The sequence below is a fragment of the Poromitra crassiceps genome, assembly GCF_964638095.1.
Source record: "Poromitra crassiceps genome assembly, chromosome: 5".
NCBI classification, from domain to species: domain Eukaryota; kingdom Metazoa; phylum Chordata; class Actinopteri; order Beryciformes; family Melamphaidae; genus Poromitra; species Poromitra crassiceps.
In genome coordinates, this window is record NC_139642.1 from 8,006,236 (window position 1) to 8,031,711 (window position 25,476).

Consider the following 25,476-nt stretch of genomic DNA (forward strand, 5'->3'; position numbering starts at 1 on the left):
CAGGGGCAACCACGATTTAACATGCAACAAAATATGTACAGCAGCAAACAGCAAAATATACACCAAATAAATGTTTTAATACTTGTTGTGAGTGACATATATGTGACATTTTATTGCTGTTACAATCGAAACGATGTTACTAATTACCAGTCGGAACCTACGTGATGCATGCTGCACGTGCGGTATGTTTAACGAGTACTGACTGGGACAGGTGGGGCTGCTCGCACACAATCACAGCGGCTGCAAGACGCAAGAAGAACCTCGTCCGCCCGCAGCCCCGCACAGAAACAAAGGACGAGGAAATTGTCATTGAGGTGAAATACCCGTGCGTCTTTGAACGGGACGGAAAACGAATGCTATACTGCAAAGCATGGAGCCTACAACAAGCGCTTAGGTCTCATATGCTTCCCGCATCGGCGAGTGTCCACACGGAAAAGTTAGTTAAATCAGCAGACGCGCCCCTCCACAAGGCTGCTGTGCAGACAGTTTTCGCCTGGCTGTGCACACCCCGAATTGTGTAACTACGTGGACGCGGCTGGGCGGACAAAGTGGAGTTTTCAAGACTCCAGCTCACTTCCGCGAGCAGAAACCCACACACAGTGTATAAACGCTCCACACGTTTCCTCGTCAAGATTCAGTGTCTCTCATTTCCGTGCGACAGCCCAAACTTCAAGCATAATTCCAGCATAACGCTATACTGCAAAGCATGTAGCCTACAACAAGCCTACAACATACACCTCGACCAGGACATCCTTCAAAAACGTTTTACCACCGCGTATATGTGCTGAGAAATGATTTGCATCCCTGGCCTGTCAGCCTCTCATACGGGGTGAGAGAGAGAGGGATTGCAGGGCCGCTTCTGGGCCTTTTGGGGCCCTATGCAACATCAGAGTGGGGGCCCCAAACCACTGTCATCAAAGTATCCCTGAATGAACATGAGGAGGGCAGGCCCGGCGTTAGGGGCGGGCCTGACCGGGCCGGGCCTGACCGGGCAGGGCCTGACCGGGCCGGGCCCCCCCATTTAACAAACTGGCCCCCCCATTCAATTTTTTTTTTTTTTTTTTTTTTTTTTGTTGCTAAAAACGTTTTTCTGTTTTAAAGTTTAACATGGAATCTGGCTGTCATTAGGCATTGATTAACTCAATGCTATTGCTAACTGTTACTTTGAACATCCATTTGCAATGATTCTGGCTGGATATTAACTATTGTAAATTTGTCACAATGAATGCAATTTGTGCACAATGTGTAAATACACTTAATATTAATTGTTTAGGCCTAATTATTTGTAAAGTCACAACACATTAGAGATGTGTGTAGTTCTTCACAGATTTAGCCTCTTCATTTTGCTCTCAAATGCACCAGGTTGACGAATTTTACTTTAAAATGTACAAAATCTTCTTCCGGGGGAGAATCCCCCCGGACCCCCCTTGGGTAGCTTGGCCCCCCCAAGCTAGGGGCAGGCCCCCTCTGTAACTTGGGTCTGGAGCCGGGCCTGGAGGAGGGTAGGCTACTTAATTATCAATAACGCTTTTAATTAATAAATTAAGCACAATATGAACAATAACTGTTGAAAAATATATGAAAATGAAAGTTCACAAATATTAGTTAAATCCTTTCAGTGCAAATGCATTATAAAAACAAAAAATAAGATTTGTTTAGAAAACGAAATGACACAAATTTATTATTATTATTATTATCATTATTACTACTACTACACCCGGTGCGCACACTGAATAGGCCTATTATACTATACTATAGATTATTATACTTACTTTTCTGTCACATCGTCATTATTAAGCCGGCTTATGACTGCATAGTATCTTAATTACTCAAAATATAAAGCGACTAAAATTGGGCAACCATATTTTTATTCAGGCAACCAAAAGCTCTTGCCAGGTTGCCCCTCCGGCAACCACTTTTAAAAGTTAACGTCGAGCCCTGGTATAGTGTCAAAACCTCTATGTACTTGCGATATGTGGCTGTGTATGGCACTATATGCCCAAGACAATTTTCCCCTCTGGGACAATAAAGTTCATCTAATCTCATCTCATCATCTCATCGTCTCAGTGGAGTGACAGTGATCAGCTGGAGAGGATGGGGAGTGGTTAATGTAAATGAGCAGCTATTTGTTCACTCCCCCATTAACTGGCTGCCTCAGGTGTGAAAAACTTCTCCAACTTTGAGGGCCGATTTCTCAGCGTCTTACTTTCCAGAGTGTGAACAATCAAATAAGCATGGGCTCTATCGTCCCACTGGCCTTAAATGAACGCTTAGCGCCAGGTGCAGCCCATATTAGTGGGCGTGGCCATGTCAGCGCTACATGTGGCCTTAAGCATTATAACCATGCCTTTTAAGCGTAGAATTATTCACAATGTGCTCATTGGAGAAGTGCAGTAAACAAATCACAATGTCCCTTTCATGTTCCATTCCACGGAGCGATCCAATCCGATCAGAAAAGCCCAAAGCGCTCTGAGCTTCCCCCCTGCCTCTTTCATCCCCGTCTGTCTCCATATATATTATTCCACATTATTATGCTTCTCAAACCAATCTTACTGCAGTTTAAATACAGCAAGCATGTAAATACACTACTACACTATAGCAAGATCAATGTGACAATAATGTTCTACACGCATCGGCTAGAAAAATATAACCTATTCCTGGATGTCATGATGAGATTAGATTGGTGAAAGTTTGGGCAGAATGATATCGTTTTCTCTCGTTACCTTTTCTTCTCCCCCACGTCACTGCACAGGTAGGATGATGCAACAGCCTCTGAATGACACGGGCTCAAAACTACGGTATAACAACTTTTTTTTTTAATCGGTCATTGTGCCTGTCTGACGCACGAGAGGGAGTGAGAGAGAGAGAGTGAGATGGCAGAGGAGAGCTGCGCGCAATTACGCACAATAATATGCACACTGAATAAGGCCTGGTTTTGAAAAGCGCTAAACGTTAAATTAACGCCAGTGGGGAAGATAGCGTTAGGCCGGTATTTAAGGCCAAAACGCCCATTCTGGCCTATTCCGGCACTGCGCCCCACCTCTTCGGCGTAAAGTGCATTTCGGGGCCTAAAAACATGATACTACCTTCCAGAGGCAGGCACAAAGCGTGTTTTTTTGCGTTTAACGCCAGTTTAGTGCCTAAGGCCAGTGGGAAGATAGGGGCCATTATCTCCTTCAATTCTTTTCAGATTACAATGTGTGACACATCATTTGAAAGCTTACAGTCTGCCATTTCAGAATCTGTAAAAAACTGAAAAATGACCTCGCCCTACTTGTGGGTCAAAACGCCAGCAGCTGTCACATATGTGGTTTGGGACAAGTGACACAAATGAGACTTGGAGCACCCAGACTCATAAAACCAATATGGATAGAATCATTAATAGGTCATTAAAGTTCACAAATCGGATTTGGCCTCCTAGTCTGAACATGGCCTCAGAGATCCATAGTTATATATGTAACTATCATTCTATATTCACGACATTGGTTACTTGGCGAAGGTGCACGGCCCTAGTGGCAACAGCACTGTCTTAACTGACAGCCATTTCAGAACCACCTGTCCCAGAGCCATGAATGGGGGCTGGCAGAGGCCCATAAGCACCAGCGGCAAGTCCAATGAAGGGAACCTCTATACCTGTGGGGGTCATTCCCGCCGAGCCCCCCCTCAGGAAATGGCCCATGATGAAGAGATCCAGAAGGCAGCAGCCACACTGCAGGAAAAATGCCCCAATGTGACCATCAATGAGGATGCATTGTTTGACGAGGTTACTGCCCTGCAAGGGTTCCTAAAAGGGGGATCGCTTGAAGAATGGAAAAGATCTGAGACACCGCTTAGTGAGAGATGGAGCACAGTGGTTACCCACTTCCAACAGAATGAGATCCCACACACTAACCTGGCTAGATTCGCATCTGTTATCATGTGCTTACCTGGAAGCAATGCACCAGTCGAGCGAGTGTTCTCCCAAATGAATGATATATGGACAACAGCAAGAAATAGGTTCACTGTTCCTACCATCAAGGCCATGCTTATTGTGAAGACCAACTTCAACCTCACCTGCCAGGAGTTCATGGAGAAGCTGGCCAAAGACAGAGCAATCCTGAAGAAAATACATTCTTCTAAGAAATATACAGATTAATTAGGTTGGTACTGTATAAGTATATTACAAATCTAATTTATTTAGTATGTTAGCCAAGTATTTCACATACTATTGTCTCCGTTTCATTCATTTCATTTCATCATAAATAGGCAGTGGATTTACATGAATTTACAGTCAGAGTTAGATAAGAGTTGAATTGAATGTACATGAAATTTACAGGCTAAGTTAAATGGGCATCAATGTGCAGGGAATTTACATCAATTTACCAGTCAGTTACCCCCACACACAGAGTTTGTGTGTGTGTGGGGGGGGGGGGGGTTGTTTGTGAGGCCCTTGGCGGAAGGGGTTTTCGGGCCTTGTTGGTGAGGCTGATGGCGGTCTTGTGGCGGGTGGTTCTGGTCTTGGCAGACCTCAGTCTCTTGCCGTGGGGGAGTGTCTTAAAGAGTTTGTGTGAGTATAATTGTCACGCATTGTTTATAACTTAAGCCGCCGGCATGACTCGCTTCACGTTTCCTCTTGTCAGCTCTCCCTCTCAAGGTAGAGCTCTGTCACACTCAGGAAGGGAGGGGGAATCACATGGATACGTCAAACGCGTCAAACCGCGTCAGAGACACCCGTCCCCAGCAACCAACCCGAGCAGCTGGCGAAACATGGCCGCCTCCAGTGTGGCTGTTGACAGTTTCAAATGATAACAAAACCACTATTGCAATTTGCAATACATGTCCCGCAAGGTTTCTGAGATTAGGGGAAAGTCTGAGCTGGCGTTACGCTAAACCAAACGTGGGGAGGAGGGAGCGGATTTGTTTGGCGTTAACGTTAGCTGTTGTGGTGGATAACGTTAGCTAGCTGGTTGTGGCTACCTAGTTCAGCAGGCAGCGCTCCACAAGCTTGTTGTGACCAAAATCCCTGCATTTAAAGCACTTCATACTCCCAGCGCTGGCATAAACAATAGAGAACCTCATGCATTACTCAAAATGAAACGTCCAGGGTTTGTGTCTCCAAAAGCAACTAACGCTAACGTTACATGCTAGGTAACATGAAGCTAACGTAGCTAGCTGCGGGGCAGTCATGATCTATAAGGAAAACGAATGCGCACATTTACATAAAAGTCAAGATCACATAGTGTCTTTTCTTTAATCTAGAGGCATCATTTTTCAGTCAAAAGTGAAACGACACAGATATGATGGCGTATAGTGAGGCTTTCCATGCCTCACTATTGAACTGGCCCCAATGCAAAATTCAGACAGCTTATATGTTGCCGGTAACGTCATGCCAATAAGAGTCTAAATTACTACCGTAAAACTTCTAATAGGGGCCCTCCCCCCAATTGCCGCCGAGTCTCCAATAACCGCAGGGGGTCCAACTCAATTCTGCACATAAGTGCCGGTCTTCCCATAACAGCCGGGAGCAATTATTAGATTTTTTCTTTTCAGTTATCCCAATACACACACTAAAGGAGAAAAACAGCAAAAAGCCAACGCGTCTCCCACCCTGCCAGACGAACTCAACGCGTTCTACGCCAGGTTCAACCCCTCTGCCAGAGCGCCTCCCCTCCTCCCCCCCCTCCTCTCCTACCCCCCTCCTCCCTCAGCCACCTCTCACCACCACCACCCCTCCTCCCCCCGCCCCTCTCTCCTCCCCCCCACCCCCCCCCCTGCCACCCCTCCCCCCCTCTACAACAACATTTGTTGAGCGATTATTGTTGAGCGATTATTAGATTTTTTCTTTTCAGTTATCCCAATACACACACTAAACTGCGGTTAGGGTTAGAGGGGCATGCCCCTCTACAACAACATTTACGGTAATCACACGACAAAGAAGAACGAACACACGAAGAAGTCCGAACCGAACACACAAGATGAGAGCTATCAAGCTACAATGGCGGACACACCTAACGTTAGCACAGACACACCTAACGTTAGCACAGACACAGACAAGTCACCTAATGTCAGTGCAGATGAGGCACCTAATGCAGACGAAACCCACAACGCAGATCTGAATGCAGCAAAATGCACCTCAAGGTCTAGGAAAGAAAAAGAATAAGAAGTACGATGTTAAGTTCAAACTGGCAGCGGTGGCATATGCACAGCAGACCTCTGGTGAGGCTGCAGCCAAGCACTTCAGCGTCGATCCTAAGCGGATCCGAGAATGGAAGAAAAACAAAGCCGAACTTGTAACGTTGGCCGAGGGGAACCCCAAGCGGGCTCGTTTGAGTGGAGCAGGGCGGAAGAAGGCCAGCGAGGAAGTGGAGGTGAAACTGCATGACTGGTAGGGGTGGGGGGAAAAATCGATTCACCTAAGTATCGCGATTTTTAATGTCACGATTTTTTGGATCGATCTTTTATTCCAGAATCGATAATCGCAATTTTTTTTTTTTTTTTTTTTTTTTTTTTTGTGCTTGCAGTCAGGCCACTCACTGAACAGCAGGCCAGGCGCCGCCTACTGGTTTACTAGTGGTTTTATTACTTTATTAGTTAGTCTGAAGTAATAATTACCCTTCAGGGTTAAAGTGGGTGCATCTCATTGTAAAATTGGACTTCAAACGGCCCAAATCTGGCTTCAAACGGCCCAAATTTCACGCGCGTTGGCCCATATCGGCCTGGCCTGCTTGATATCTAATGCCCGGCCTGAATTATGATCCCAGTCCGCCCCTGTTTTTAACTATATCGCCCAGCCCTACTCATGATATATAATATACAGTCTCTAGTGTATGATTCAACTTTTCCCATGTTCTAATCTAGTGTAAAAAAGCAAACAAACTGAAAAAATAAAAGAAAAAAATAAACAAAAATCGCAAAAAATCGTAATATCGAATCGCAATAATCGTAGAATCGCAATACTTAAGAATCGCAATATAAATCGAATCGGCACCCAAGAATCGTGATAGTATCGAATCGGGAGATAAGTGAATCGCCACAGCCCTAATGACTGGATCTATCAGAGGCGAGCGTGTGGCAACAGAGTTTCAAGGAAAATGATCAGGGCAAAAGCCAAGGAGATCTACGCTTCTGCAACTGACAAGCTAGACGGGGAAGTGTTCCATGCCAGTGGCGGTTGGGTGGATAAATTCCTCAAGCGTAACAACTTTTCTGTGAGGAGATGTACCACCGTGGCCCAAAAGGACGAGAGTACGGACACGGAGAAGCTTGTTAATTTCCTTGTGTTTTCAACTCGAATGATTGAGAGCAAGAAGATCCAGGCTAAAGACATCATAGCCATGGATGAAACGGCCGTGTGGTTCGATATGGTCGGATCGAGCACAGTGAATCAAAGAGGGGCCAAGACGGTAACGTTGAAAAGCACAGGCCATGAGAAGAGCCATCTGACTGTCGTGTTGGCTGCAAAGGGAGACGGCACTAAGCTGAAGCCTTACGTGGTGTTTAAGGCTGCTGTCAGGGATGTCAAAGCGATGCAGAGCATTGCTGGTGTTGTCATAGCATCATCGAAGAATGGGTGGATGAATGACGATTTAACACACTGGCTGCAGAAAGTCGTCGGGAGATTCAGCTTCACGCAGCGGCTCCTTGTGTGGGATTCATACAGATGCCACATCAGCCAAGCGACCAAGGCTGAATTGAGAAGAGGAGGATACAAGATCCAATCAGCTGTGATCCCTGGGGGGTGTACCAAACACATCCAGGCACCAGATGTCATGTGGAACCAACCATTCAAAGCCCATCTCAAAGCATCTTATGATGACTGGATGGCTGCTGACACTGACAAAGAGTACACTCGGGGGGGGAACTTATGAGCCCCTTCCCATCGTCTGTTGGTGAGCTGGGTCCAGAGAGCTTGGGACATGCTGGATGTAGCCATGATGAAGAAATCATTCAAGCTAGGCTACGTGTGTGTGTGTGTGTGTGTGTGTGTGTGTGTGTGTGTGTGTGTGTGTGTGTGTGTGTGTGTGTGTACGTGGTAGCCTAGTACATAGTACATGGTAATTAATTTGCTGATTGTATTATCCTTCAAGGTGTGTGGGCTGATGGCTGATGGCAGCGAGGATGGAGAGATCCACTGTTTCAAGCCAGGGATGCCATGTGAGGCAGGAAGGGAGATGCTGAGGAGGGCAAGGGGGCAGGAGGAGGTTGATGAGGTGGAGGAGGAAGTGGACGAGGAAGAGGAGTTCAATAATGAACTGTTGATTGAGGAAGAGGATGATGAGGGTGTGGTTGAGGAGGAGGAGGAGGAGGAGGACTAGAGGCCATATTACAATTGTGGTTTGTTTGTGTGTGAGGGAGGTCTACCATACTTGAATTTTATTGCTGCTCTTTGTTTTGTTTTACAGATAGGTGCTGTTTTATTTAAAAAGAAAGAAAGAGGATACTGTATTTTATTTTTTGTATTACTGTACTGTACGGTATGGTGTATTTTACAGTATACGGTACATTTGTTGCACTAATTGTTGCATGTTACTACCTTTATTTTATATATTTGTTGCACTAGGTACATTTAGACTTAGAGGCATGTTCACAATTGCCTGTACCCACCCTCTACTGTTACTGAGCATTACCGTACTGTATTTCATTTTATATATTTGTTGCACTAGGTACATTTAGAGGCATGTTCACAACTGCCTGTACCCACCCTCTACTGTTACTGAGCATTTTGATACTTTTTGATACTTCTGACCAGGAATTCTGTACAAAAAATAATAATCGCCTGGGTCCATTTGGTACAATAAAGAAATAACCGCCTCCCCCCAATTGCCGCCTGGTCTCCTTTAACCGCCTGGGGTCAAACTCGATTCTGCATAATAAACGCCCGGGCCCTTATTGGCAGTTTTACGGTATGCCTTTTATGTTTTATCTGCAGACTAAGCAGCTAGGCTTTTGGTTCTATAAAAGCCATTATTTTTTGTATTGACTATTGAGTGATACACTTTACTAAAACAATCATATTATATCAGAAGTGTTGTTTGTGTTCACAATAGTGATGTCAGATTTGCTTAGGTCAGAGCTATGGAATATTAAATCATCCATCTTTGCTCACTACAAATGTTATCCATGTTATTTCCATGATATTCTAATTTTTTGGAAGGGATCTGTACAGTACATGCTTTGAATTCCTTAGTTTTAGCTATGCTATGCAGTGTTCTAAGCAGACCGGATGGTATGCAGCAGATGGTTTTTGTTTTGTGGAAATAAATGATCCACCAGTTGTTGAGGTCAAAGAGAGAAGTTGTCCCTCTCTATGTTCCTGCCACTCTACACAACACACCAGTATTTCCCATTAATTACCTAGGCCACCATAGTCTAATTTGTGGTAAAATGTGCCAGATAACTAGTAACCATTGTAAACTGCTTCTTTTTCAATTGTTGAAAAATCACAAAGTTCTTCATAGATCTAGCCTCTTACTTTTGCTCTCAAAGTGCACCAGATTGATGCATTTTACTGTAAAATGTACACAATTTTCTAAAAGCTGGGGGGGGGACAGCCCCCCCTGGGCCCCCCTACCGGACCTGAAAATGTCCCCGATTTTCATTTGAGAAATCTGGTCACCTTAGGATAGCGCCTGTCGGAACATAGGGCCCTGTGTCTCATAACTCCTAGTGAGTGGTCCGCAATACTTGTTGTATATACCGAATTGTTTTCATGCTGTTGTTGTATTGAGGAGTGACACATAAATACACTTTTCTACTCTACTACTCTGCCTAGTACAGTAAATTAGCTGTACAGAATCATCCATTCAAAACAGGTGTTTCTCTCCATTCAAAACAGGTAGCTGTTAAAGTTACGCCTGGGACACACCAAAAACGTCTCCTTGCAGATATCTTGCTTAAACAATTAAGTGGATTGATGAAATGGTAGGCTATGTTGCTGGTTTGATGTCATTTTAAGTTTCAAATTAATTCTTGAATTATTTTTGTTAAATATGCTTGGTAACTAGTAAATAAAAAGCATTTACAGATTGTTTTGCATGGATATGAATACAGGTGTGCGTTCAGATTTTGGCTTGACCTTTGGTGTGCATTAGCCACAAAAAGTTTGAAAACCACTAGCCTCAACGCACGACTCATCAGTCATTATTCCTTCAGTCTCGGATGCGCGGGTCCTATAGGACGAATCAGCGTGACGTCACTTGCCACCCAGAAATGCGGAACCCCGCGGCAGTTAATAGTAGGGGAGAGCCGGTACCAACGGAGCAGCGGGATGGTTGCAGCACGGACCCTTTATCGCGTTACACAACGTATTCCGGAATTTCCGGCGACGTCATCATCACCATCACGCCGCCAAAACGACACAGTTGAATTATTTCCCAATTCAGATCCGTATTGACGGAGATATCCTCAATTTACTTCGTTTTTACGCTTTTTCACTTGGTAAGTAAAACATTGTGTTTTCTGTTGTTTTCCGTTTGTACGGCTATGTTTATTCGTTACCGATTGTAAATGTATTTCATCTGCTAGGGTAATCTGTTGGCTATCTACCAGTGGTGGTTTCATGGCAAATGGAGACTTCTCCTTTGTGTTAGCTAGCAAAACGTTGAGGGAGACGGTCGCGGGATGAACGGGGCATTGTGGCTGTCTGTTGCTCTGTTATTAAAGATGTATTTATTTCGCTGCTGTTTGCAGAGAATGCCAAGGGTGAGGATCAGAACGACCTCAAGAGGTCTCTACCCTCCTGATGCCTTTCCCTTAGCATATCAGGCTGTGCTAGGTGGGCAATCCGTTCGTGGGGCTGCAAAAGCTCACGGTGTTCCTCCAACAACTCTGGAGAGATACATACAAAGGAAAGCCACCGACAGCAATGCAGCATTACCAGGCTACAAGGGCCACAACAAGGTCTTCTCTGCAGAACAAGAGGCTGTCCTGAGGGATTACCTACTTAAGGCTTCAGAGATTTATTATGGTCTCAGTCCTAAAGCGGTAAGATTAGATGATGTTCAAAGAAAAATAAATGAAATGAAATAAATTATTCATAAATAAATAATAGGTGTAAGTTTATCAGGTAAAAAAGAAAAAACAGTTCACAAGACAAAAATGTTAAAAGTTGCATAATTGCAAAAGTGCATAATTTAATATAGGCTAATGATAGAGATATAAGGCTACAGTTCATGAGTTAAAATTTAGCATATTCATATATTATTCATATTCATATATTCATAAATAAGTTAAAAGATAATTGTGTTAAAAACTATGTCTGCTAGATATATTAGGCTATATAGTTAATTGATTAATATTTTAAATAATTCTTATGGCCCTTTGATGTCACCAGGTCCGTAGGCTTGCCTTCCAGCTGGCCAAGATGCATGGGTGTGGTTATCCCAAACCCTGGGATGCCAGCGAGATGGCTGGGAAGGACTGGTTCACCAGTTTCCTGGAGCGGAATCCGGCGCTGTCAATCCGGCGTCCTCAGGCCACCAGCCTTTCCAGAGCCACCAGCTTTAATCCTACAAATGTAGGACATTTCTTCTCCAACCTGTCCAAAGTCCTCGCCAAACACCATTTCGAAGCCAAAGATATCTGGAATGTCGACGAGACGAGCACCGTCACTGTCCAAGTTCCAGATAAAATCCTTGCCAGCCGAGGAAGGAAGCAGGTTGGAGCAATGACGTCTGCAGAGAGAGGGACTTTGGTCACCATGGCTTTGGCGGTCAATGCACAAGGTAACAGTATCCCACCACAATTTGTCTTTCCCCGAAAGAATTACAAGGATCACTTTGTGCGGGACGGGCCCACAGGCTGTATCGGCACCTGTAGCGGGTCAGGGTGGATGCAGGAGAAGGACTTTGTTGTTTTCCTAAGGCACTTTGTACATCACACCAGAGCATCCCGCGAATCAAAAGTGCTTTTGCTGCTGGATAATCATGTCTCTCACCTCTCGCTGGAAGGCATTGATTACTGCAGAGCAAACGGTGTTGTGCTGCTGTCTTTCCCCCCCCACTGCTCCCACAAGCTCCAGCCTCTAGATCGGAGCGTCTACGGCCCCCTGAAAAGGTACATAAATACCGCTATGGATCGCTGGATGATGGGAAATCCTGGGAAAACTATGTCCATTTATGATTTGCCAGGTAGGATTTTTTAAGATTTATTTATTCAAAAATATCAACATATTTGCACTCTTACCAAGAAGTGGGCCATGTAAAATGTAAATATGCAGGATGTAGCCACCATGCTAATTTTGTTCTCTTTGTCTGTATGTTTGTATGTTGTCCCAGGTATTGTAAAAACAGCTCTTCCATCTGCTGCTACCCCGTCAAACATCACTGCCGGCTTCAGGTGCACCGGTGTTTGGCCGTACAACCCAAACATCTTTGGTGAGAGGGATTTTGCACCTGCCTATGTGACAGACAGACCAGCACCACCTGCCCCAGAGGAGTCTGCACCAACCGCCAGTCCTTCCCACTCCACTGCTGAGGCCCACGCCACCGCTCAACCCCACGCTACTGCTCTGGCCGTCACCGCTCAAGTCCACGCTGCTCCTCGGGCCGTCACCGCTCAACCCCACGCTACTGCTCTGGCCGTCACCGCTCAAGTCCACGCTGCTCCTCGGGCCGTCACCGCTCAACCCCACGCTACTGCTCTGGCTGTCACCGCTCAAGTCCATGCTGCTCCTCGGACCGTCACCGCTCAAGTCCACGCTGCTCCTCGGGCCGTCACCGCTCAACCCCACGCTACTGCTCTGGCTGTCACCGCTCAAGTCCATGCTGCTCCTCGGACCGTCACCGCTCAAGTCCACGCTGCTCCTCGGGCCGTCACCGCTCAACCCCACGCTACTGCTCTGGCTGTCACCGCTCAAGACCACGCTGCTCCTGATGCCGCCACCGCTCAACTCCACGCTACTCCTCAGGGTGCCACCGCTCAACTCCACGCTGCTCCTAAAGCCACTGATGATTTCAGTCCGGAGGTGCTCCGGCCTTTCCCGAAGGCTGAACCTAGGAAGCAAGAGAGAAGGGGGAGAAAAAGATCAACCGCCATCCTAACGGACACCCCTGTAAAAGAAGCCTTGGAAGAGGAAAAGAGGGTGTCGATGTCAAAGGTAAAAAGAAAGTTACCTGTAGGGCCTGCCAACAAGTCTGCAAAATCCAGCAAGCCTGCCAACAAGTCTGCCGGGGCATCCAAGCCTGCAAACAAGTCTGCCGGGGCATCCAAGCCTGCCAACAAGTCTGCCGGGGCATCCAAGCCTGCAAACAAGCCTGCCAACAAGTCTGCCGGGGCATCCAAGCCTGCAAACAAGTCTGCCGGGGCATCCAAGCCTGCCAACAAGTCTGCCGGGGCATCCAAGCCTGCCAACAAGTCTGCCGGGCCTGCCAGTGATGAGGAGGAAACAGAATGCCCCATCTGTGGTGAAAATGACTATTTCACCAGGCCTGGTGAATGTTGGGTACAGTGCATTCTCTGTCAGCAGTGGGCACACGAAGCATGCACAGATGGAGAGCAGCGTTATATCTGCCACATCTGTTATGATTCCGAATAAGCTGCAGGAGTCATGCCCCCTATTTATTTTTTTATCAACGCTATTCTGATATTGTTATTGTTATTAGGCCTAGCCTAGTTGTTTTTCGAATGTCCAGAACTCATAACTGTAGCCTATTGTAGTTACACTTTCCAGTTTATGGTTGCACTTTGTAATATTTGAAAAAATGTCCAATGTTTATAAGAATGTTTTCTGAATCGCCTTTCAGACTTGAAATGTTCCAGTTTATGGTTGCACTTTATTTTGATAAGCTGTTTGAAATTTGTAGGACCTACAATGTTCATAAAAATGTTTTCTGGATCGCCTTTCACACTTGAAACTTTACAGTTTATGGTTGCACTTTATTTTTGATAAGCTGTTTGTAATTGCACTTGATTTTTGATATTTGAAAGTTCTCAATGTTTACAAGAATGTTTTCCAAATCGCCTTTACCACTTGAAACTTCCCAGTTTATGGTTGCACCTTTTAAAATGTTTACAATGTTTATGAAAATGTTTTCTTTATCGCCTTTCATAGCCGACTTGAAACTTGAATATAGCCTATAGGCCAAGGCTAAGTTATGCTGCTAGAAGACCAAAACATTTCCCACAGACATTAGTTTCAGCCTGGTATTGTTTTGTTTTCATGTGTTTCTGTTTACATGTTCTCTATGCAAGAGGAAAAGTTAATCTAAAGCCTTCCAGGCGTGAGCTGTTGCACTGATTTTGAATCAAATAGCCTACATCACACTGTAAATAAATATTTGTGCACCATCTTTCAGTAGCCTTTAATATGGACTGATGTTCTAAACAAGTGACTGAATGAAAATGCCCTTGATCAGTTTTAGGCTACTTAATTGATTGTCTTTGTGTCTATAGGTATACCACTGACATTAATAGGTTAATGGTTAAAAAAATGTATCTGAAATAATGTGCTTTAAGTGAAGCCTTTCTGGTCTATTTCTTTAATTGATCACCTTTGTGTTTAGGCCTAGGGCAGTGATTCTCTCCCTTTTCCATACCAATGACCCCTAAATTAGTCTAGTAGCCTCAGGCCATGGACCCCCATTTGATTAGCCTACATTTTGTCTCTGACCCAAATAGCCTATGAGAATGTTTTATTGTTAGGCTATATGATTTTGTCCAGAAGTCAATGACCAGTCTACCTTTAGCCTATTGTAGGTAGAGAGAGAACTATTATCAAAGCTGTCATTCTAATCTAGCCTAGGCTTTGTCTAATTGTGTTAACTTAAGCTATTCTAACTAAGATAAGGATGTTTAATTATCAATTTGCTGGAGCCTCCTCCTGGTCCCCGACCTCATGTTGAGAACCATTGAATCCTAGGCTACAACTGACATGGATAGGATAATGAATCAACTTAGCTCCAGCATGATTTGGAGATGGAGTGGACGTGATGTGTAAGCCTGGCCTGCACGAAGGTGAGTTTGGAGCATTAGACTAATTTAGAACAAACAATTTCAATTAATTGCGCCCGACTCGTTTCACGAAAATAGAAAAACACGGTTGCTAGTGGGAGAGGACAAGTGTATCTTGTTCACAATGAAGTCTCGTTACGGAAGGCGGTTTCCTCTCTGTGCAGAGAGGAAAATAGAAAAAAACGCCCCGTTCATCCCGGCTCTCCCCTATGAGTTGTGCCAAACAAACGTTAATATCTCAAAAACTATACATCACATCGCTTATATTTTGACATTCTGAGTGAGAGCAGAAGTAGCTCAAGAGTTTGATGTATAATGTCATGTTAAAGTTGTGTGAACTGTCACAGTGTTTAAAATATAAACAGAGTTAACTGGCTAGAGTCAGACACTCACGCTTGGGGCCACTTGTGCTCCATAGGGTTCCATTGCTGTTGCCGCCCAGTGTTGCGGTTTATTTACCAAAATGCTGCTCGGCTGATCCCTCATTGGGATGTCGGCAGCAATGGCTTCACGCGATATACACGTTATCAATCACAATAAAACTGTACCTACCTCAGACACAATGTTGCTATCCAACCCTACGGGGCCATGGTACTCCAAAATATTCCGTAGTTTCCCACCGCGCATCCGAGACTCTGAAGGAAGAATGACTGATTAGTCTAGCGGCTAGAAAACGGGCTAGAAAACCATTGACCTATCCAACATTAGCTACATTAAATAACATTACTTTTTTAGAGAAATAAATGGTGCAGTTATAGAAAAGTAACCCCCGACCCCCCAGCTGCAGCTCTCTCCCCATACCTCGGTGCCTGTGCCGGAGGTGTGCCTCGCAGTGCCTCGCTCGACTATCTCGCCCAAGCAGCACACTGAAAGACGCTTCTGTAGTGTCGTTGATCCGCTCCTGTGCTCCGCTCTGGGCGTCTGTCTGACGGAATGAATCCAGTTTAGCGCCTAGAAGTGACGAACGCTCCCGCCCTCGGGCTTTGATTGCCTGGAAAGGCAGCAACAATAAGCATTTCCGGTGGGCGTTTTTCAAAGTAAAAGAGCCTTTTTACACAAGCCTAGAGCACACAGAAGCCATTGAAAAATGATACATTTACACAGTGAAACTGTAGAAAAGGCCCCAAAGTTGGAGTGTAAATATTATTGTCCTGGGCATGTTCTTATGTTGTAGGCTATTGTTTATTGCCTGTTGTTGGTATTGTGTGGAGTGATCATGTTCTGTGATGGAGCGAGCCTCCCGAGGTTATTATTGATGCCTGCATTTATATCGAGGTTAAGCTCGGATAGTTAACTGCAACAGGAAGTGTGGATTTTCAGAATAAAGGTCTCACCAGTAAAACGGGTGATATAAGGACCAGTAGCCAACCAATATGTTTGTGGAAACCTATTAATAAGTCAATGTCGTTTATTTCTGGCTCTGTAATGATAAGGGGAGTAATAGTATTTATGCAGATGGGGATATTAATGGGATTTATTTATATTTGGTATCACTCATTTAATTTTTTGTTATTCTTTTCTTTATAGAAAACCACAACTGTTCAAAGATATCCCTGACTCACCACCTGTATATGTTGTTTGCAAATACCAGTAAAGAAGGACTGAAACAGCATCCTCTCTCAGCTGTTTTTTACTCATACCCGGCCGGAGGCTTTAAGTGGTGTCCTGGCCGGCACACCGGTGTGAACTTGGTTACAAAACCCCTGACTAGCACCTAGTCCCTTGTTCTCTCCACTACAGAAACTTAGTTAAGCATTTAAAGTTTAAACAAAGCTCTATAATACAAATTATGACAATAACTGTTCCAATAACATAGAGCACGTTCTTCTCAGTATCTAAATAGATAAATACTGTTCACTGGACTGCATAGCCTTTACAAATTGGACACTGGACACCCCTGTGTCCAAGGTGTCGGCACAAACCATATGCACACACTCGGGTAGACCTCCTCTATGACATCGCACTGTCAGCTAAGTCTAAGTAAGTAACTAAGTCTCTGCACTGCTCTCATGTAACTTTTGAGTGAGCAGCTTGACACTAATGTAATTAAAAATCACTGTGTACGCACTGTTACAAATGCATGCCATTCTGGAGCAAATTGTTGGATTTTATTTCATGTTCCTTTTTGTGAGACTGACTTTGTTAGCGCTTGCCTCCCTCTAGTGGCAAAAATAAGTATGACCATGTTGAGGAAGGTAAAAATGGCACCACCATGACAACTGATTGGAGCCTTTTCACTCATTGCAGCTCTCTTTGGTTTCAGCTGTGCCTCCATCGGCTGCCTGTCAAATGCTTTAAACAGACTAGACTCCTGGGATCCTGTTGCAGATGGAATCAAATGAGTGGGTGGGTATATCTCTGGCCAGCTTTAGCATCTTGTGTTTTCTGTGTATTTTTCTTCATCACTGTGATGCTAGGAGTGTTGGGCAAGTTACTTTCAAAATGTAATATACTACCAGTGTTGGGCAAGTTACTTTCAAAATGTAATATACTACATATTACTAGTTACTTTCATTTGAAAGTAATAAGTTACTTTACAATTCATTTGAAAGTAATAAGTTACTTTACAATATTACTGTCTGTGTAGAGTAACTCGTTACATATTTCACTACTTTTGCATTACTTTTACCAAAACAACAGCAGCAGCAGAATGACAACGATGCCCCGGAACCATCCCGACAAATAAATTCAACCGCCTTGAAGTCAGTGTAAACAATCCAAAATTCTAAATGTTATTATTTTCCTTTTTTATTGTCATCTATAGTGGTCATTTGCATAAAAACAAACAGTTTGATTAGGAAATGATTGTATCTTTTTTAAATATGTGCTTTGATTTATTTATTTTTAACTAAATTTGTAACTTGAGTTACTTGACAAAGTAACTGGTATAATATTACTGAAATCCTATAAGTAATGTTATATTACTGAGTTACTGCTCAAATTAATATCTTACATGTAATATGTTACTTTTGTAATGAGTTACCCCCAACACTGGATGCTAGAGAGCCAAAGTGAACGTCACTTCCTGCTTCAGCACTGTACCAGAGATTTTCATCCCCCATTTATTTTCTCATAGACATTTCGTAAAATGCTTATACAAATAGTTTTACTTGGTCAACCCAAACGGTTCAGATATATTTAGAAACAGGAGAGACCACATAACATTTCACTCAGACCAAAACCTTTAAAAAAAACTTGGATTTAATTTAAAATACTACACTATGGACCCTCCCCCTTTTTCATCATAATCCAATCTTGGAGATGAACATGCAGAAGGCATAGCATACTACCCTGACCCACCAACATTTAAGGGTCGAAAAAATTGGGTCGAAACATGTTGGCATTTCTAATGATTCAGCCACTAGCCTACAATAAATGCTTCTTAAATATTTACTTCCTGGTGGTTATATTTTTATATTTGGAGTGCTTGGATTGTCCTTTTGTTTGTAGCTTAAAAAAGCTCTTTTTGATGTTCGAGACACACCCTAAATGAATGAGTGCAGCACCACAGGTATGGCTGAAAGAATTTGTGGTTCAGATGTCTTGTTTCTGTTTCCGTTTGTTTGCTGTGCTCCCTGGAGTGGAGAAGACTGACAACCTGTTGATCTGCTGAGCATTTTGCCTTGGACCCTCAGACTGCAGACCATCACACTGAATAAGTGGATCTCTGGATCGTATGCAAAGAAAAGTGTCATCACTGTTTTGGCACCCAGCTCAAATGTCCATAAATCACAACTTTAGCTTGAATTTGATACACAATTAGTGCATGAGTATGTTTTACAAAAGAGGCCCATTAGAGTTGTTTTGCATAATTGAAAATCATTAAAAAAATATATAAAGCCTATTTTTTTTACTGTTTGGGTTGACTTTTCCTTTCAAGGAAGAAAGAGAACAGGCAGGTTGAATGAGTCCTTTCCTGTCCTCTAGACAATAGCTGCCCTATTTGGTGTTGGGCTCTTTAAGAATACCAAGCTTCAAGATCTTTTTCCATCCATATACTCTGCCAATATCTGAACTCCACCCATTCCCAATACTCTGTCATGAACCCTGGAGTTAACTTACAGCAACACGAATAGCAAGGAGCAAGCTAAGGACTATGTATGAATAGTATAATATAATGTAACATATAATATAACATATAATGTATGAATAACTCATTAACTCAAATCAACTCTCAATAACTGTCAAACTATTCATCATTCATCTAGTTTGACAGTTATTGAGAGTTGATTTGAGTTAATGAGTTATTAATTTGAGTTAGTGTGGACCAGTGATGTCACTGGTCCACACTTTAACACTCAATAACTGTCAAATTAAATGACAGACTTCAAAACCGTTTACAGTTTTCTGATATACTACTGATGTTCTAATGATACAAAGCTGGTTGAAAATGGGCGGAGTGTTCCTTTAAGGTCAGTACAGCGAAAACAAGACAATATATAAAAAAGTGAATAGATCACAGCATACAAAATACCACAAAAAAAATACATAATTACTCTAAAAGTTCTGTGCACCTGTATGCCTACCTAAAAAAAGGGGGGGGGGAGGGTAGCACACAACAGGGCCAGGTTTCCCTGATGGAGGGGAGGGGCGGGGGGGGGGGGGGGGGGGGGGGGTTAGCGGGGGCTATGTTTGTTAAGGAGCCTAATAGCAGAGGGGATGAAGCTGGCCCTCCCCCTGTTAGTTTTAAATATAGGGGCAGCATATCTCCTACCAGAGGGCAGGATCTGAAAGCAAAGGGAGAAAGGGAAAAAAATCATGAGTGTTGGCAGGTATGCCCCCCCGTGGACCACCTGCAGTACCTCCACGGCCCACCTGCAGTACCTCCACGGCCCACCTGCAGTACCTCCACGGCCCACACTCTGGGAATCACTGGTGTAACAGATTCATCACTTTAGCTGCTCTGAAAATACTCCTCAGTCTGTTACTCTTCACTCAACACTTTCCTCTTGACTCAGTTCATCATCTTTGCGTCTGGCAGGCCATCTCCATCGTGGGCGACGAGGTGTTCAGCTTCTCCATGAGTTTGACTCCCAGCGCCACAGAGGGCGCCGGGTATGCCGACATGAGCAAGACGGACGGGCGGGTGAAGCTGAACGTGGGCTGCATCCAGGTGGTTTACCTGCACAAGTTCTTCATGTCTCTGCTGGTGAGCCTCGCACCACATCACACCTGTTCAGTGTCTCTAACAATGTGAGGATAGAGACAGAGAAGCATTACAGTCGAAACTTTGCAAATTAAATCAAACGGATATGAAGAAGTCATGTTTTGTTCTCTTAACAAAAACCTTCACCTTCCGTTTTAAATGCCGTATATGTAAGACTCAGAAATTCTCACGAGGATTCCAATTCACTCGGTGACACTTGGGAATACAAAGATGTTGTTATTTAACTTTAAACCAAGGTGCATGAAGGAGTAAAAGCTTGAAAAGGAGTAGAAACTAGCTTAGATGAGGCCTTTGCTCCAGAGACAGCATGGGCCCCATGGTACTTCAAATGTAGCTGCCGCCATCTTTTGGCACTTGTACGTTACTACAAACTACAGTTACATTCTATAACAGGCACTAGGAGTTTACCTGGATCAATCGCAGTTTTTTCCTGTATTTGGGGCTGGTCTTTATGTGTTATTATGCCCCCGGCCATTATTAGAGACCCGGCTAATATTAGAGGAAATATATATACTAGGCATCTGGCGCGCTATGCAGGTATTTTGAGATTTTGAGTGATTTGGTTACTTTCATTTCCATAGAACCTCACAGTGAATAATTATTTTCATAAAACAAAAGGGAAAGTATGTTTATGGTTTTGGTGGGATGCCACTGTAGAAAATTGTTGTGGAATGTTGAAAGCCATTTGTCTCACGCTTTGCTTTTAGACACATAACAGATTAAAATACTCATAACTTTTGATCTGAGAGCTATTTCAGTCATTCAAAAAGTGATATACTGTATAGGGAAGAGTTTCTAATTTATGGAAATAAAATAATAATAAAAAATAAAAAATTAAATAAAATTAATATTCACCATGTGAAGCGTGTTTGCAGGCCACCGCACAATATGGTGTAGTAGTTTATTGTTTTGCGCCCTGTTGTTCAGAACTTCACCAACAACTTCCAAACGGCGAAGGAGGCTCTGAGTGCAGCGACGGCCCAGGCGGCAGAGAAGGCAGCGTCCAGCGTCAGAGACTTTGCCCAGAAGAGCTTCCGTCTGTCCATGGACATCAGGCTGAAGGCCCCCCTCATCGTCATCCCTCAGTCCTCCATCTCCCACCAGGCGCTGGAGGTGGACCTGGGTCTGATCACGCTGGGGAATAGCTTCTCTCTGCTGCCCGTGGATGGCTGCCCGCTGCCCGCTGTCATCGACAACATGGACCTCTAGCTGACGCAGCTCAAACTCTCCAGGTCTGTCGCTCTGCAGGGATGAGCTCTGGGTTCTGTAAAAACCACGGTGGAAAAAATTGCATTCTTCATTAAAGGGACATTTCACCAAAGAACAGTGTGGAGGTATTTTTCCGTGTTAAACACAGTGTTGCCCCGAAGGACCGCGCCCAGCCAGGAAACTAGACACTGTCTCTCGAAGCTACACCTCCAAAATCTAACACCATATCTAGTCTGATATCACCATATCGATATAATATCCATCTATTGCCCAGCCCTAGCTTCTGGATTCAGCAAGAGACTGTCTCACTGGTTTGTTGGTTTGTGGTTCTGCAGGATCTGCATGGACCCTGTGGCGTCGGGCGGGCCCAGCTCAGAGCTGCTGGAGCCACTCAACCTCACGCTGAGCATCAAGAGGAACCTGGCTGCCTCCTGGTACCACAAGATGGCAGTCGTGGAGATCGACGGAGACCTGAAGCCCATGAAGGTACGAGCAGGTCTACAGCCGGCTGAGGAACCTTCAGTTCACTTCACATCGTTATTGTCCTGTGAGGGACATCTGCTTTACAGACAGGGTTTAATGCTGGATTCAGATGGTCCCATTTCCCGAGTTGGGAAATCTTCAATCTTCTGACTTCAGTGGGTTCATGAGTCTTTTAAGTCGTAATGTGGAGGCAGCATGGACGCTACCGAGACGATGTTATTGCTCAGAGCGTTTAAACAACATGTTGGGACATTTAGACTAACCGCAATACATTCCACAAACCCACTAAAATATTGCTTTACCTAACTTGGTGTTATGGTTAATGTTAATACATAACATTTCAATTTAGGGACGCACCGATTGCAAAATTCTGCGCCGATAGCGATGTTTAAGAGAACAATTTGGCTGATAACCACTACCTACCTGTGACTATGTGCGTGCCCGAATTACACAAAATTCCGGACTGCACCCCATCGGGTCCCCAGCAGCGCACCCGCCAAGTTTTGAAGTCGATCGGACGAATGATTGCAGAGATTTTTTTATTTTTTTATTTAACCTTTATTTATCCAGGTTAGCCTCATTGAGATTAAGAATCTCTTTTTCAAGAGGGACCTGGCCAAGAAAAGCAGCATACAATTATACAAGTTGCAGACGCCACAACAAACATCTCATAACATTACTACACTACATGGATGGTACACATACATTCAGTCATTCATAAAAGCAAGTTCAACTATGAAGAAAAAAAACAGTTGCAACTTTCACCGTCCTCCCTACCTTTAACCATCGTTTTCAAAACATTTAATGAGACCAGCTCCTGCAATTTCAGGTCCTTCTGGAGCTCATTCCATGCCATCGGCGTTGAGAACTGAAACACCTTTTTACCATACTCTGTACGAGCCCTTTTCACATTCAATAAAAACAGGTTTTGAGCGTAAAGAGTAATTGTTGTTGCTCTGCTGGACAATGTATGTACACAAATAATTTGGGAGTTGTTTTAATATCGCCTTATAAATAAAAAGATACCAGTGACTCAGCCTACGTAGAGTCAGAGATGGCCAGCCCACTTTCTGGTAGAGAACACAGTGGTGAGTTAGATTTTTACAGTTTTGTGATAAACCTTAAAGCCCCGTGATAAATGGGGAGATATGCGGAGGACACGCACGCATGCACGCGCGCGCACGCACACACACACACACACACACACACACACACACACACACACACACACACACACACACACACACACGCGCACGCACAAACACACACACACACGGCCCTGGAATTAATATGTATATATTTCTACACTCACTGAAGGGACCTTCTGGGTGTTTGCATAATTACAGCCTGTCACTAACTCCTGTGCTCTTGTTTTTGCACATGGTCCACATTGCAGCCGTTGAAGGTACGATCTGTACCCTCCTGTCCGGTGACAGCTTGACTCTGACGGTGTTTAGTTAGTTTAGCTGGATCAGTTGGTATGTTTGTTGACAGCCTGTAGCTCTAGTGGAGGATTAAAAAAAAAAATTATGGAAGTCCTGGCAGGCAATTAAGAAAAGAAAAAAAATCCAACTTCCTTCAAATAATAATAAAATAAAATAATATATGAAACAAGCGGGGGGATATTTGCCTTTTTTTTGTCAGGCGCATGTTTCTGAATGTATGTCGCTGTAATACCTCTCGACCACAAGAGTGCGCCACTAGACCATGTTCTACATAGGACTGAAAGCATCAATTTCTTCTTCCAAGGTACATACATTGTGTTAGCAAGTTATGCCATTTCCCCCCCTACTTCACAGATGAAAAAAGAAAAGAAAATTGAACTTAATGCTGGCTAAACTTTTACAGGAGCGAAAACTACATTAGTGAGATCAGACTTGGAAAATGGTTCGCATTTTTGTTCGCAATTGCCTCTCATGGCTTCCGTACATTTTTACCTGAAGAGGAAAACTATGGACTGAAGCATGATTAAACCTCTGGATTCAAAGTGAAAGTCGTGGGGAGAAAGCAGGCTAAAAGCTGTACCTCCTGTGCTTCCTGCGCCTCCAGGCGGCGCTGAGTCAGGACGACCTGAAGGTTCTGCTGAGGATCCTGATGGAGAACCTGGGAGAGGCTGAGAGCCCAGCCCCTGCTGCAGCCACACAGGCAGAGAGCCTACACATCACAACATATACACACACAGGTACACACACACACACACACACACACACACACACACACACACACACACGTGTGTGCGTGCGAGAGGATCTGGCTGTAAACTGTGTGTGATGTTGCCCTCAGGCGGCGCGGAGAAGCAGAGTGACATCAGCGATCAGGAGGAGGAGCCTCAGGAAACTGTCAAGTTCAACTTCAACATTGAGTCTCTGGCTCTGGTGCTGTACAGCCACGCCCCCAAACAGGTGAGTCTCTGGCTCTGGTGTTGTACAGCCACGCCCCCAAACAGGTGAGTCTCTGGCTCTGGTAAGAACAGAGGGATCATGCTTGCTACAGATGGCTGACTCAGTCCATATGTTTTTATACATCTATGAATCTGTCCCATGATGTCTGACCCTTCACCATCGCTCTCCCCTGCCCTCCCTGCAGTCTCCTGGGCTGGGCCTGCTCTCTCCCCTGCCCTCCCTGCAGTCTCCTGGGCTGGGCCTGCTCTCTCCCCTGCCCTCCCTGCAGTCCCCTGGGCTGGGCCTGCTCTCTCCCCTGCCCTCCCTGCAGTCTCCTGGGCTGGGCCTGCTCTCTCCCCTGCCCTCCCTGCAGTCTCCTGGGCTGGGCCTGCTCTCTCCCCTGCCCTCCCTGCAGTCTCCTGGGCTGGGCCTGCTCTCTCCCCTGCCCTCCCTGCAGTCTCCTGGGCTGGGCCTGCGGCAGCAGAGCCTGCGTCTGGGGGAGCTGGCCCTCCACAAGCTGCAGGCGTCTGGGAAGCTGCTGAGCGACGGCAGCATGGAGCTCAGCACCGTGCTGAGCGGCTGCACGCTGGACGACCTGCGCACTGCCATGACCCGCGTCAGCTCCAGGTGAGACCTCTGCTTAAGTAGCGATAACGAATCCTTAATTAACAGTTAACTAATGTGTCTACTGTCTAGTAATCATTACTTATGCTGTTCATGTTAACTAAGGTATTGAGGTTGGGCTGAGGCATGACCTCACTGAGGTTAAGGTTAGAGCAAGACCAAGGCTGTTAATTAAAGGTTAGTTAATACTTATTAAACATCAACTAACTCTTAAATAAGGTACCGTTTAGTGTTACCCATTACTTTTTTATTTAATTTGATATCTGATTTACTTATTTTATACTCAGTTTTTTGTACTACTATTTTTACTATTAGTGGAGTAGGAGTTTCATTATTGATTGCTTGATTGAAAGAAAGGTGAATACAGAATGCAGTAAATACACCAGCGAAGAAGAAGATCCACACAGGCTAACACAGTTAGCTAATGCAGTCCACATACGTCAGCAAACAACCTGCCACAACACAGAGTCCAGTAAAAAGATACAAACCTTGGCCCTAGACAACTGAATTGGTTAAACTCACAAACACATAATCAAGTGAGGCATATAATCAAGTTGAATGCATCACGTAGGGTAAGAACATAATGTTGCACTAGGTCAGGGATACTCAACTTGCTTTGCCCGGGGGCCACTTTCGTGAAATGATAGAAGGCCAGGGGCCAGTTAATAAACAAACAATATACAT

The 25,476-nt window shown here is 44.4% G+C and overlaps 1 pseudogene across 1 annotated transcript in view; it reads left to right on the forward strand.

Moving 5' to 3' along the window:
* Positions 1–8,078: 8,078 nt before the first annotated feature.
* Positions 8,079–25,476, forward strand: part of LOC310776285 (intermembrane lipid transfer protein VPS13C-like) — a 104,317-nt pseudogene continuing 86,919 nt past the window's right edge. Inside the window, exons 1-10 of the transcript in view lie at positions 8,079–8,259; positions 10,736–10,962; positions 11,312–11,702; positions 12,255–13,420; positions 19,910–20,077; positions 21,023–21,327; positions 21,640–21,790; positions 23,837–23,969; positions 24,071–24,189; positions 24,626–24,795. The product of the transcript in view is annotated as an intermembrane lipid transfer protein VPS13C-like (transcript). The remainder of the gene's footprint in view (positions 8,260–10,735; positions 10,963–11,311; positions 11,703–12,254; positions 13,421–19,909; positions 20,078–21,022; positions 21,328–21,639; positions 21,791–23,836; positions 23,970–24,070; positions 24,190–24,625; positions 24,796–25,476) is intronic.